We start from the raw sequence: 13,602 nt of genomic DNA, 5'->3' as shown, positions 1-13,602 counted from the left end.
TACAGTTATGGTAACAAGTCAGGCTGGTAGAAACCGACCCATCGTTCTACGCTGCAGGCCTGGGCTCTGGTGAAGTTTTAAACGAGACGCTTGTTAATTAAATTTAGAACTCAGTAGGCTTTTAAAATGAGCCATCAATAATTCAGGATCAGCTACGACCTTTAATTAGGACGCTAATAACTCAAAATGCACACTTCCCTTTTTATTTGTTCTCACTGTCGGCACGTCTCACACCTTGAAACAGAGACCGAACCCATGAGATATTTGGTTAAATGTTCTCACTTTATTTTTAAATTTAACCCTTTCATGCACAGTGGTCACTACAGTGGACGTCTATCTAAAAGTCATTTTCTTGTGCTTTTTGTGGATTTTTATGTTGTAAATGCGCACAGACCACTGAAGTGAACGCTAATGCATCATAAAATGTACTATCAGCTATTTTTGAAAAATAATGAAGCACTTTATTATCTATTTCAAGCTTTCTTGAGAATTTAAATCACTTAAGTTGTTTGTTTTATATGGATATATTTAAATGTTTGTTTATCAAAGTGCGGCTGAACGGTACTGCAGCTGTTACTTTGCAATTAAAAAAGTTCTGGGTTTGAATCCCGGTCTGGCATCCGTCTGCATGGAGTTTGCATGTTCTCCCTGCACATCTGTGGGTTTTCTCTGGATACTCATCTTCCCACAATCCAACAGCATGACTGTTAGGTGAACTGGTCTGTCTAAACTGCCATTAGATGTCAGTGTGTGGTCGTGTGTCTCTGTGTTGCCCTGTGATGGACTGGCAGTCTGTCCAGGAAGCATGCATGCTAGTACTGCAGGAAGTAATTAATAAAAAATCTGTTCTTCATTAACGTCAGCGCCACGAAACACGAAATGTATCAGTTGATTGTTTACGCTAAGCAGCAACGTAAGAACCATCCTCATCATCAATGTATAACTGTTCACACTTCTCGCTGTAAGAATCTGTCCAATTTCGATTTATCGGTCCGTCTGAAACGCAGCCCTGGATTTTGATTGCAGACGCTCGAGGGTCTTAAAAATCAGCAGGCGCGGGGAGGACTCTCACTTCTCAATACACAAAATCAATAGCGGCGAGAAGGTTTTTATGAGGTTGCGGTGTGATGGCGAGGATATGCTGCCTGTCCTTGGCAGGGCCACAACACAACAGAACTGCTGAGCCACAATATGTTCTGCTGGATTTACCTCCTCTCCAACTCCTCCCTTTATGCCGCTCATTACGTGTCACGCAGGACCGTCGAACAGAATCAGGAGCAGGCGGGCGGACCGCTGAAGGAGACCTTTATAATCACGGAGGTGTTGCGCCTCAACGTGAAGGGGTGTTGCTCGTTTCGCTGCTTTGGCAAAGCAGGCAAAACGAAACGGCGCCGATTCCAAAGCAACATGTTGCCGTGTTCACTCAGACAGCACAATATGCTTTGTACAAGGACTGAACCTTGAGAGGATGAATCAGATGTGTTGTCTGTGTAAGAGTGCTCCATCGACAACTCTGGCTGAGCGGGAGAAGCAGTCGTCCTGGAAGTAGAAAGTAGTGAGTTTGACGCTCCCTTGGGCAAGGCAAGGCAAGGCAAGGCAAGCTTCAAGTTGAAAGCTGCTCTGGCTATTGGTGTACAGATGTCTCTGCATATGTGAATGTGGTTGGTTGAAACTCATTGAGTGGCTTGGATGGCTAGAAAAGCGCCATATAGCTTTTGTCTATTTACCATTTATGCCCAGTTTAAATGCCCGTAATGGTGACAATAAATCAAACTTGGTACAAAAAATAAGCTGCAGCTCTTTGAAAGCAGCCGAAAAACTGCTGTCAGAGGAGTCATTCAATGTGGGCGACTTTCAAAAATCCTATTTTTCACCTTCAAGCCGACGACAATGACACTACATTTCAGTGTGCGTCTCTGTGCCGACCCTCCCCGCTGAGTCCAAATGAAAGCAGGAGCTAAAACCGTGATGAAAATGAAGCCGTGCTATTCAGAGGAAGCTGCCATACTCGCTGTTGTCAGGGTGCAAAAACACGGTAAGTGTCAGTTTTAAATGAGAGAATGTGTTCCTGGAATATTACGCCCAACCGTTTCAGGAAGACAGATAGAAATCTGTGGAATCCTGATGTCTTTTTCTCTCTCTTCTCTCTCTGCATCCTTTTTTCTACCTTCCATCCTTGAACAAACCCGAGTAAAGACCGAAGGACGGAACAATAAATCAGTTTAGTGCTCGAAAAAGGAAACGGGCGGAGAAAGGGTGCAAAGTTATTGAGAAAGAAAAGCCAATCATTTATCAGACTTTGCAGTGTGAAGGCGATAACGCTAATGGGACTACGACGTAGAAACGCCCTGAGAGGTTGTGAGGATCCACGTACGCCGAACGCCGCTACGCCATCAATACATTTGGTGACAACATAATGAGAAACACAGCACAACCCTCGCAGGTGCAGAAGCGGGAAAGTGGCAGAGCACAGCAACATATTCACTGACACACACACACACACACAACAAAAAGAAGCCTCAAGAGCTGTATTCTCAGCTGAACGAAACAAACAGAAGATGAGCAATGGCATACATGGAAAATAGAGCTGACATTAAAAAAAACTCAAAAAAAAAAAAAAAGATCTGCAGTGCCTCACAAAATAATATAACTTGTCCATATTTTGTATTTTTATTCCATCAACAACTTCAATGTGTGTTACTGTGATTTCCTCTGATACAGCGTCTCAAACTAGTGTATTTTTCTGAAGTGGAAATAAAGTGAAATAAAATTAAAAAAAACTTTGAAACCAATGTAAAAATATTGCTTTCCGCAATAAAATTTTCAAACTTAGTCCCAGTGAGTCATTACTTTGTGGAAAGTCACTTTGTTTAGTTACAGCTGCAAGCATTCTGGTGTATGTAGAAGGTTGGCACAACCCCAGGGAGCAGGTGGAGGAGGTCGATCTTTTCACAGCTTGTCTGTCTCATATTACACTGATGCGACATGGTGACAGTTTTAGGAAGTGTGTACAAAAAACAAATATATATTTTTACATGTTTTTGTTACAAACTGCATCTTTAAAGAGAAATAAATAAATTGCACTGAGACTTTTGTTGACATTGCAGAGTGGTACTGGGTGGGCTACTTTTTAAACCAGAATAATTACCGTGGGTGAGTCATAGAGATGTAATAATACATAATTTGATAAAAGGGGTTCCTGTGTATTCATGCTAAATTCTGAAACCAATTATGAAAAACTATTACCAGCGGCTGTTACCATAGTAACTCAAGCAATCTCCCATCTATTATCCGACATTTTTAATACTTCTTAAAAAAACAACTAAAAAGCTATTTTGTGTAAACAGTGCCCAATAGTTTATGTTTTGCTACAGTGTGCTGCAACTTTAACTTTTAATATTTTTATACAAAAATTAATAAATACTAAGATTTTTTTTTGTTCACACTTTAATGCAACATTTTCTTGAGTATTAAGCTCTGTTGTATTTGATGAAGTCCGGGGGAAAACGGCCCAAAGACGCGCAGATAAGGCAAAAAAGGTCAATTTTAATTAAACTGTCACATCTCAACCAAGAGTAAAATAGGTTGCATACAAAAGCACACCGCACTTTTCAGATTATAACAATATCCTACAATAAAATACATCCCAGCTTTGTGGTTGCAATGTGACAAAATGAAAAAAATAAAGAAAAATAAAGGCCTGTGAATATGTTTGCTAAATGGTAAATAAAAAACCTAGCCCTTGAAAACTTTATTTCACTTTGCAGTAGACCGCAGACTTGTACCGCTGTACAGGAATGCCCTAACCTGACAATATTGTGCAAACTTGTAATGCTGGGTGACCGGGTTAAAGCACAAATGTACTCTGCTCACGACATGAGGTCAGGCCAAACTGTGCCGGTGTCTGTTACAAATCCCTGCTGAGCCCTTAGAAGGAGACGCAGCACTCTAAGAAACACGGCAACAGCAGAAGAGCTCTTCTATCAACAACTTTCTGTGCTGCTGCTTAAACGCTGCTCCAAGTTTCAACCTGGAAATAAATGAAACGGCGACATTTCAAACACTGTCAGCCGCCTTCCGTGTGCTGACAATTGCATTTCCATCTTAAATCAGTTAACTCAGTTAAGCTGTTTTAACTGAGAGATTGTGTCACTTTAAGTTAGTTTTTGGTTTTGTAGTTTTACGATGATGCAAAAATATGATGGCTGTTAAAAGACGGATGTAGTCCCATCGCTCTGCACCTCTGTGTTAGGATAATTCCTAATTGTTTGACTGCGTAACATTAAGTAGGTGATGCCACAGAGATCTGTTCATTTGAAAGCACATCCCTCTCTTGTTGGCTTGCTGCTGTTTGCATATAATGCAGGATGCCAAAGTTACGACGTCCCTCTACAATTTTATAAGTATTTTGTTGATTTTCTCATCAGTGTTCCTCTCTAAGCATTTGCAACGTCGTCTATCTACTTTTCATCAATCCAACCCACATCTCACACACCTAAAAGTATTTTTTCTAGCTTCTAAGTCCGTATGAGAGGAACAGCTTACTGATATTGACGTCTCTAATCTTCCCTTATTTAGGAGTTTTAATTACTGACTGAAGTTCACTTTTCTCAGCTTTTAAAAAAAAAACTACATCTCTCATTGATTTTAAATTCACTTCCTCCTTTTTGGGATGTAAATCGCCTGTAGAGCAAGGAATAATGTTTTTGTTTCTTCAGTTTAAAAAAAAAACCTCACCCAGCTCTCCGCAAGTGTCGTCTCTGTGATTCTGCATATTCCCTTCCTTAGCCTGGTTCTGATAGCTGGATCATATCTGCTGGGCTTCACTTATAACCCAGGAGACAGCATCTTTTCTCTGCTGAAAAGTAATACAGTTTCTGGGTGTGATGCTGTAGTTATTGCCATCTTATCTCCAGGTGCAGCCACCTGACCACGTTCAGTATTTGGAGGCTATGTGGCTGCCTGATAAAGATCGGGGGAGAAGACGGAGAGCCTCCGTCTGTTGATCGAACATCTTGGAGCTATTTCTTTTATTTTTTTTAGAAACAGACTCTTGCTCTCGTTTTGGTACAGACCCTCTGTCAAATGCGTTCACGATCACTTTATGTTTTTGAAACAAAGCATTTTACTTTTGAGTTTAGGTGATAAACTATTTCATGCAAAAGGGTTTCAATCAGTTGTTCCTCTCAAGGCCTAAAATTTTGGTTGAGTTTTTGCAGGTTTTTCTCTAATTCACTTTCCACTCCTTGCACCTGACTATTTCAGCACATTGCACAGGTTGGTCAAAAAGAAAGTCAACAGTTTCAAAACAAAATACGGTGCAATAAGCCCTACAAATCCTATTTGCAGCGACCGAAGTACGTCAAAATCATGTTTTTAAGAAATTGCGCAGAAGTAAGTTTGCAAATTTGTCTGTGTTTCATTTGTCCAGATTAGGAGCTTCTTATGCCTGAATAATTCACAGGGGCCCCTCCCCTGTGATGGACCATGAGTAAACAGTACAATTTCCCCTGCAATACAAAGACCCAGTTTAATTAAAACCGCATCAGATGAAACCGTGCAAACTCAGAGATCATATTAGCCTTCTTACCTAACATCTTGAATGTAATGAAGTGGACGGTTAGACTCTGAAATCCTTTGTGTTTGCAGCAGATGGCGGATGCTCTAATAACCCACACAGCTGGCAACATATGAAGCAACACATTTCATTGCAATAAAAAAAAAATCCTGCCAAGGGAATTATTGGGAAGTGAAAGGTTACAAAGCTGCCAATCTGAATTTTTAGCACAATGTCTCACTGTGGTGTTTTTCTCTGAATCAAGCTTGTTAAGCTACTTTAAAGAATTGAAACAAAAAAGAAAAGAAAAAAATGCAGTTAGATCAACCACAAAGCTCAACTGCACTCATCCAAATGTTCAGAGTGAAGCAGCGGCCTGCGTGCGTTTAGCATGAAACAGCTTAAGTTTCTATCTCAGCCGCACAGGGCCACAGGGACGGCCTGTAATCAGTCGATTCAGCAGTTTGGAAACTGAATCACAGCGGCGCTTGTTCTTCTGCTGATGTGTGAAAAAAAAAGAAAAGAAAAAAAATCATGTCGCCCTGAGCAGAAATGTCAGCAGCAGCACACCTCAGTAGCAATTGCAGTTGATTCCCAGCGAAAATCACTCTGACAGGATGTTGGCGCCTCGCGAGTGGTAGACGCGTAATATTTTAACAGGGAAAGGCTCTCACACGTCCTCTCCTCTGGAAGGTGAAAATTAGTCACGAGTGTGCAGCGTGTCGAAAACGCACAAAAGAAAAGAAACACTCAAGCACTTGATTTCCGTCGTTGGTCTGACTCGTTAGGTGAGTCACAGCGGCGCAAAAACAGTTAAGAAATCCCACCTAAAAAACACACACACACACACATTCATGTTCTCACATGCACACACACTTGAGTCTGTTCTGTATCAGATGATTAGCATTCATTTAAGTTGAGCCAGTAAGTAACAAATTCATGATGCAAAAGCAAGAGTGCTGCCTGCACCATATGTGCTGTAGATTATTACTGTCTGTTTCTCTTCCCCTTCGTTTCTTTGAACCATCTGGAAAGATCAACCCTTCGTCTCCATTTCATCGACTCCACATGTCGTTTTGAATCTTTACGCGTGCTTTTTTTTTTCCTTCTTCTTCTTTTTCTTGTTTAAAAATGTTAAACCGTTTTAGAAGTAAGTCGTGGTCTACATGTGCCACCGTGTTTGATCACCTCATCTCTCAGCAGAGTCTTTTCAGTGAAAGTGAAAAAAAAAAAATTTCCATGGCCAAACAGCTTAAACCCAGATGAAGAAGAAGAAGGAAAACAAAAATGAAACTCAGCAACTTCAGTATAAACGGCACACAAATTGACTCTGTATTGAAAAGGCCAAGCTCCTGTCTGTCGCCATGTTGGCAGCAGCCAGTTTTGACCAATTGTGTTTAATTCAGTCCTGCTTGCTGTTAAACAGAAATCCAGTGTTATTCATGTTCTTTAATTTCTTTTTAAATAGATTGTTTAGGACTGAATCCTTCCTGCCTGCTTCTGAAATGCTCTTCACTGTTGCACATTTTTCAGTATTTTTATTCTACTTCAGTGGACTTGGCTTATTCGAGGAGTATGTTTAGGAAAAATTATATTTTTTCACATTTTACAATTGTTCTGAGTCTAAATGTTTTGGTTGTTTTTTTTTCTAGTGGTTAACACGTAACCGTGTCCAGACCTTTGTAGCCAGAGCACTGATACTTGTCTTTATTTCCTTTTGTTTTCTAAGATTTTTCTGGGTTTTTTGGCCTATATTTTTATATCTTTATTACATATTCACTATTCCTATTTATAATTTCAAGCTTTTATGTTTTTATCATGGTATTTTCCCAGTGAAGTTGCTATAATCTAGTTATTTTTTGCTACTATCTAATTCTGTCCAGTTACATTTGATGAAATTCAGAGCAAATTCAACTCAAATCATTGCGACTCATTACAATGAGTTACAAACAACAAACAAGTCAAGCTAAATTTTGGCCAAGTATTGCAACCAAATACAGATTTTCTTTACTTATGTATCATGTTTGATTTTATATGTTAGAATCCAAAAAAAAAGTCAAGGAAGAAACTTTTAAAAAAACACACACATGTGGCTGTATAAAGCAATATCTCACAAATTTATCCAACAGCTGAAAAACGAACATATGACGGGCCTCTTAATTTCAAATCAAATCCAAGTCGACAAACAGGAAGACATGCTTAAAAGAATTTTCAAATCGAATCAGTTTTTTAATTATATATTTTACAATTTCACAGTTTCACACGATTGCAGACAAAAGCAAAAGAGATCGGTTTATCTTCTGACATTATCATCGCATCAGACTCCCTCTCCTGCTTGTATCACTGTGGCTCTTATCTCCATCTGCTTCCACCAGCTTCCTCTCACTCCTTTCTCTCGACCCTTTCACCTTATTCAACTCTCTCCCTGCTTCCCCGTCTCCCCCCTCACTCTTTTCTTATCTTTACACACCCGTCCTTTACAGAAGAGAGCTTGTATCCTATTGCTCAAACAAAGCCATTTGTTGGCTGCAAGTCAGTGTTTGAAAAGAGGGAAGGGAGGAAGGGAAAAGGAAAAAGAGCAAGATTTTATGTGGAGAGAGAGAGTGTGTGACGTGTTGGGCTGTTCTCAGTAGGATAACTGGACTGGGAAAAGAAGAAATGTACCCTACTCTCGTTCAGATGATGCATGTTACTTTTATCTTTAAAGAGACAGTCCTAGAAACACAAGACAGGTGATTTAATGTTGGAATCAGTTGAGGAAAATATTCACAGCCCTGGCATCTTTCACCTTTTGCAAACAAACGTCCAGTTTTTTGTGTGAAAAAAGATTATTAACATACCCTAAAATACTTAACGACAGTGGAAAATGGCATAAAAACACTACGTTTTCCAGATCATTTGTAAAAGATTTTTAGAGCCCATCTAATTCTTGTAATTCAAAATCACGTTGTTTATTCTCCTTCCATGATCTATCACATCATATATAATAAAACAAATAAATAAAAACAAACAAACATTTGTGATTTTATCGCAACAAAGTACGAAAAAGTTAAAGGGTTGTGTCTACTTTTGCGAGCCATGTCTGCAGTGTTGTTATCAAATATCGCCTTTTAAAAATCTGCTTCAACATTAACTTTATTATTTCTAAACAGAGTGGATCTTCATTGAGATTTTCAGTGTAGAAAAATAACAGAAATATATAAACACACTGCTGTTTTGCCTATTTTAATGACATATGTATGCTAGCTTTCAACACTGTCACATAATAACTCCTGATTTGTGTTATAAATGATGTGGTTTAACAAGGAAATGAAAATTAAGATAAATAAGTTCGGAAAACAACAAGGCTAGATTATATATATATTTTTTAAATCATCTAGCCAGACATTTACAAAAAAAAAAAAAAGTGGAAGGATACGAGAATATCCATTCAAAGGCTGAGCAAATTACACAGAGTGGCACACAAAAAGACGAACACACACTGGAAGAGGAGAGAACCGATGCATGTACGTATGAGAGAGAGAGAGAGAGAGATGTGAGCAGGCAGTGAGGTAGAGCAGCTCGGAGGAGGGCGGCAGAGTGTGTGTGAGAACCAGAGAGAGAAATGGGCGGGTGGTGAGCAAACACGCTCTCCACGTGATTCAATCTGTTCACATGGCCTCTCATTATGCTGGTATAAATAGTTAATGTGAGGAGCAGCATGCTACAAAAACTATCATCTTATTTTTTTTTTATAACTCAGGATGAGTTAAAATGCCAGAGTGTATGGGGGGAAAAAAAAGACCAAAATTTAAAAAAAATAAAAATCACAAGACTGATGAGGACAGGCAATCCTGTCAGCCAGGATAATAACTAGAACCGGAGCCGGCTCCATACTGTTGTTGGTTATAGGCAGATAGTTGAAGCTGTCATCTGCTTCACAAGTTTCTGTGTTATGTAATAATGGATAGGCACTGGCATCTCAGTGATTCCCTCCTATGGACGAATGAATGAATGAATGAATGAATGAATCCCAGGGTGCGTCTTGAATACAGTTTGCACGTACTGGCACTGGTGCATGTTGACCAGCTGCAGCCCAATTCCTGCAGAAATCCTGCAAATAACTCCATCCTGATTGGGTTTCTGGGTTTCTGTTTGCAGAGACAGCATATGAATGAGGAGTGGAAGATGAGTAGTTCTGCTCTGTGTGCAACAGCATGTTACATTTTGCTCATTCTCTTTCAGGTGTTACCCCCAAGAGAGATGTCCCTGTAATCTGATGTCACTGGTGACATTTAAAATGCAGGTTTATTTGCATTTCTACATCGAATGTTCTTCTGAAGTCACTTATTGCAAGTAAAGACTTTTGTTAGCTTTGTTTCTGCTTGTACTCAAGCTAGTGTGGTGTTTTTGGTTTAACTGGCGTATTAAGTATTAGTTTGCAATTAAATTTGTAATATGGCATCTAGGGGAAAGCTTCTATCATTTAATGTAAAATGAAACATTCTAATTTTTATATTAGTCATAATGCAATGTCTGGCAGAGAATACCTGCATACTTTATATACTTTATGGTTAATTTAAACCACAATAACTGGCTAGAAAGGGCTTGACAAGCTGCGGTCCTTGACAAACTGTTGAAATTCTCATCTGAATGAATCCAATGGCGTCTTTGAGAATCAGGTTGAACATTCCCTGAAACTCTGCTCACAATCTGTGGAGCTTAGACACCCAACAACAACAATCATCTCACGTTCACATGCTTATTCTTGTTTTGGTTAATTTTGAATCCCCCCCAAAAAACACACGCATTTCTACCTTAGGCAAGTGGAATGCCATGCCATGGCTGACTGGTGTGTAGGTCCCATATAACCTGGGAGCAAAAGACTGAAAGACTAAGCTTTGCATGGCATATGGCTTATGTTGTAAAGCTTTAGATGCTTCGGACTGAAACTGTTCTTTTATAGCCCGTTAACAGCTCTAGGCAGGTGTTGACAAAGCATTTTGTAACAGGAATAAGTGATGCATTGGCTTATTGCAGCTTTTTTTTAGTCGTTACACATTCTAGTTGTACTGACTGAACAATAAACATGCTCCACATGTTTTGGAAATGTGCAGGTAGGAGAATAGGTTCCTTAGATTCCTGATCAGTGTCAACGTTTGGTCTTACAAATGGTTAATGGGATGATACGGTTGATTACAGTATGGTGTGTATGGTACGATACCACAGATACCGTACGGTACGGTACGGTATGGGAATAACCATTGTCTTTTTTTTTTTTTTTTTTTTTGTCAGACTTGATATCACTGTAAGTCAATAAACACTGACATTTTCATATGATGCTAACTCTCCAAATCAAATGTACGCCTACATGACTAAAAAAAGCAGAGGGACGCACTTGCACATAAACACACACACACACACTCACGCATTCACACTAAACCCCCTCATCCATGCGGAAACACGTGAGGAGGCGCTTCGAGCATCCAGCTGCATCCCATCTTCAGCATAAAAAAAACGAAGCTCCTGTCACTTTAATTAATGACATGGTTACAATGAAGCTTTTAAAATGACCCCATAATAATGATACGTAGTTATAATGGCACGGTCTTCAAATAACTGCTAGTGCAACGCACTACGCCGCTGAGCCAAGGAGGGAGGAAATACTATTACAGCACATGACACCGCGGAATCAAATCATTTCAATCCGTAACCAAAGCAGGACCCTGCAGGCTTTCTGCTAACCAACATGGTGGTTGTAAGCCACCTTCCCATGCGGAATTAACCCCATTCTGTAAACAGAATTGCGTGCTGAAATAAACAGTTTTGACCCAGTAGTGCTGCTTGTAGCGTTTCAGCACCGGGGACAGCGCTCTGGTTTTTCATTTCAGCCCTCTCCCGATAAGAACGCACCATCATTTCTTTTTCCAAATCTTACGCGAGCGAAAAGGGGGTGTCTGCGTAACATCTCGTTAATCCCGACACCGTCTCCAAATCAAATGTCATGTTTTCGTCCGTTTTCTGTGAAGCATTTCCGTGCTGGATAAAACGCTACACACAGTGCCACCCTGCACTCCAGCCACCCCGAGCAACGCCAGTCCTGCTGCTCCTACCTTGCCATCCCCATGCCAGGGCCTCCGACTCCCATTCCTCCCCCGGCAGCTGCCCCGTTGACCGGCTTCATATGCTGCCCTGGCCCCGGTCCTGTTCCGGGTCCACCGGGCATAGCCGACCCCATCATACCGGCGGCTCCCGGCTCCCCGCCGCCCTCCATGCTCGCTTCGTTCCCCATCTCTGTCCGAGCTCAGGAGATTGGAGGGAGGTGAAGGAAGGCTGGGTCAAATCGACAGCGTTTCTGCTTTTTGTTATTATTATTTTGTTTCTATGACGCCCTGATTTAAATGACTATGAAAAAAAAAATGTCAATAGGGGAAAAAAAGGGGGGGAAGAGAAAACAGCGACTAAACTCAGCGCTGCTCCTCCATCACCGCCATCATCGTCCGCATCCTCATTCTCGTCAGCTTCAGCACCAGTCTCAATCCTGACGAAGGGGCGGGAGCGTGCCGCACGGCCACGGCGGCCAGAAGGCGAGGAACAGCGAGATCACTGCTGATGATTACTCCAGAATGAAGAAAAATAATAAAATAATGAAATAAAAATAAATAAGCTTAAATGCGGCAAAATCCGGGAAGACATCAGTAGAGATAATTAGTGAGCATCAATTATTCTCCCCAAAACCATTTTAAACCTTAACTGTTTCGAACTGATGCAAGTCTCAAACAACAAACACCAAAGATGCAGTTTATGAGCCTGACACAAAGTGAACTGACGAAATAAGCCATGGATCATGACACTACTACTAACTCGCGGGCGCGACTTCTTGCTGCGCGTGCTCGTCAGTCTTTTCCCAGGGAAGGACACGATGGCGACGCGAACGCGCAGAGGCGTCCACTGCACTGAAGCGTCACGTGGGTGAAGAGAGTACATGGTGTTACACACCTGCTCGGAGCTTTTTACTTATCAGGATCTCCGCCTTTATCTGAACCCGGCGGTGTGGCTGCTGGAGGGGTTTGGGTTTTTGTAAAAGTTCTTTTTAATAAGCGATGAGAAATACATCTTTCATTGTTCTATAACATCTTTGGAGACATAAATAAGGAGAAAAACATTCTACACTAATGCAGAACAGCCTTTCTTTGCTGTTGCCTGCAGGATTAAGTTCAAGGTTCTATTAAGAGTCTGCTGTTTCCTGTTGTTGCTCCTTTCAGTAACTGTATTTTTTTTTATCTTTATTGATCTGTCATGTTGCCAGTTTGAAGATTACTTCCACTCATCTGGTGATTGTCATAACTTTGTGGTATTAATGACCTTTTAGAATTGTTCTCGTATCAGATTGGAATAGTTGTACAACTTCAGTCATGTATAAAATGTTTGATTGTGACTTTTCAACTTTGAACACACACTTGGATCAATTACTAAGTTCCAGATGTAGCCCACACATTGTTTTAGTCATCATCAAGGAACTAGCGTGATTTAGACTGAAAATTTGACAAGTTTTCTTGTCAGAAATGGCAGAATTTGTTTAATTTGGTTGGTTTTCATTCATAGCAATCCTTCAAATTCTTGGATTTCATCTTGTGTCATAACATTGAAATAATTAAAACTGGGACATGTTTGGATTTGTAAAGAGGGGAACGAGCTAAGACTTACATCAGAACTGGTTTAATCATGACTAAAGCAGACCAACATTTACCTTCTGGAAGGGGCTTTCATGCAAATAGAAAATGTTTGCAGACTAATCTTAAAGCCATGATTAGATCAACTAAGAAGAGAGGTTAAATAGCCAGCAGTTATTATGGAAAACTCTTGTTGATGGCTGCAAAAAGGTTGCGACTCTCTGCAACTTGCTCTAATATTAGTGAGCGTATTCATAAATAATAAAAAAAATATTCTAAGAAATCCGTACAACCTGAAAAGTTATTCTAAGATTTATACACAGAGTCAGTGTATCGGTTTAACTTTCTGTTCCCTTCACACCTGACCTACATTTACTTTCCCTCAGCATTTTT

This window comes from Poecilia mexicana, unplaced genomic scaffold (assembly GCF_051168715.1).
Source record: "Poecilia mexicana isolate PSO_F unplaced genomic scaffold, ASM5116871v1 scaffold_7, whole genome shotgun sequence".
NCBI lineage: Eukaryota > Metazoa > Chordata > Actinopteri > Cyprinodontiformes > Poeciliidae > Poecilia > Poecilia mexicana.
This window is presented reverse-complemented; position numbering follows the sequence as displayed.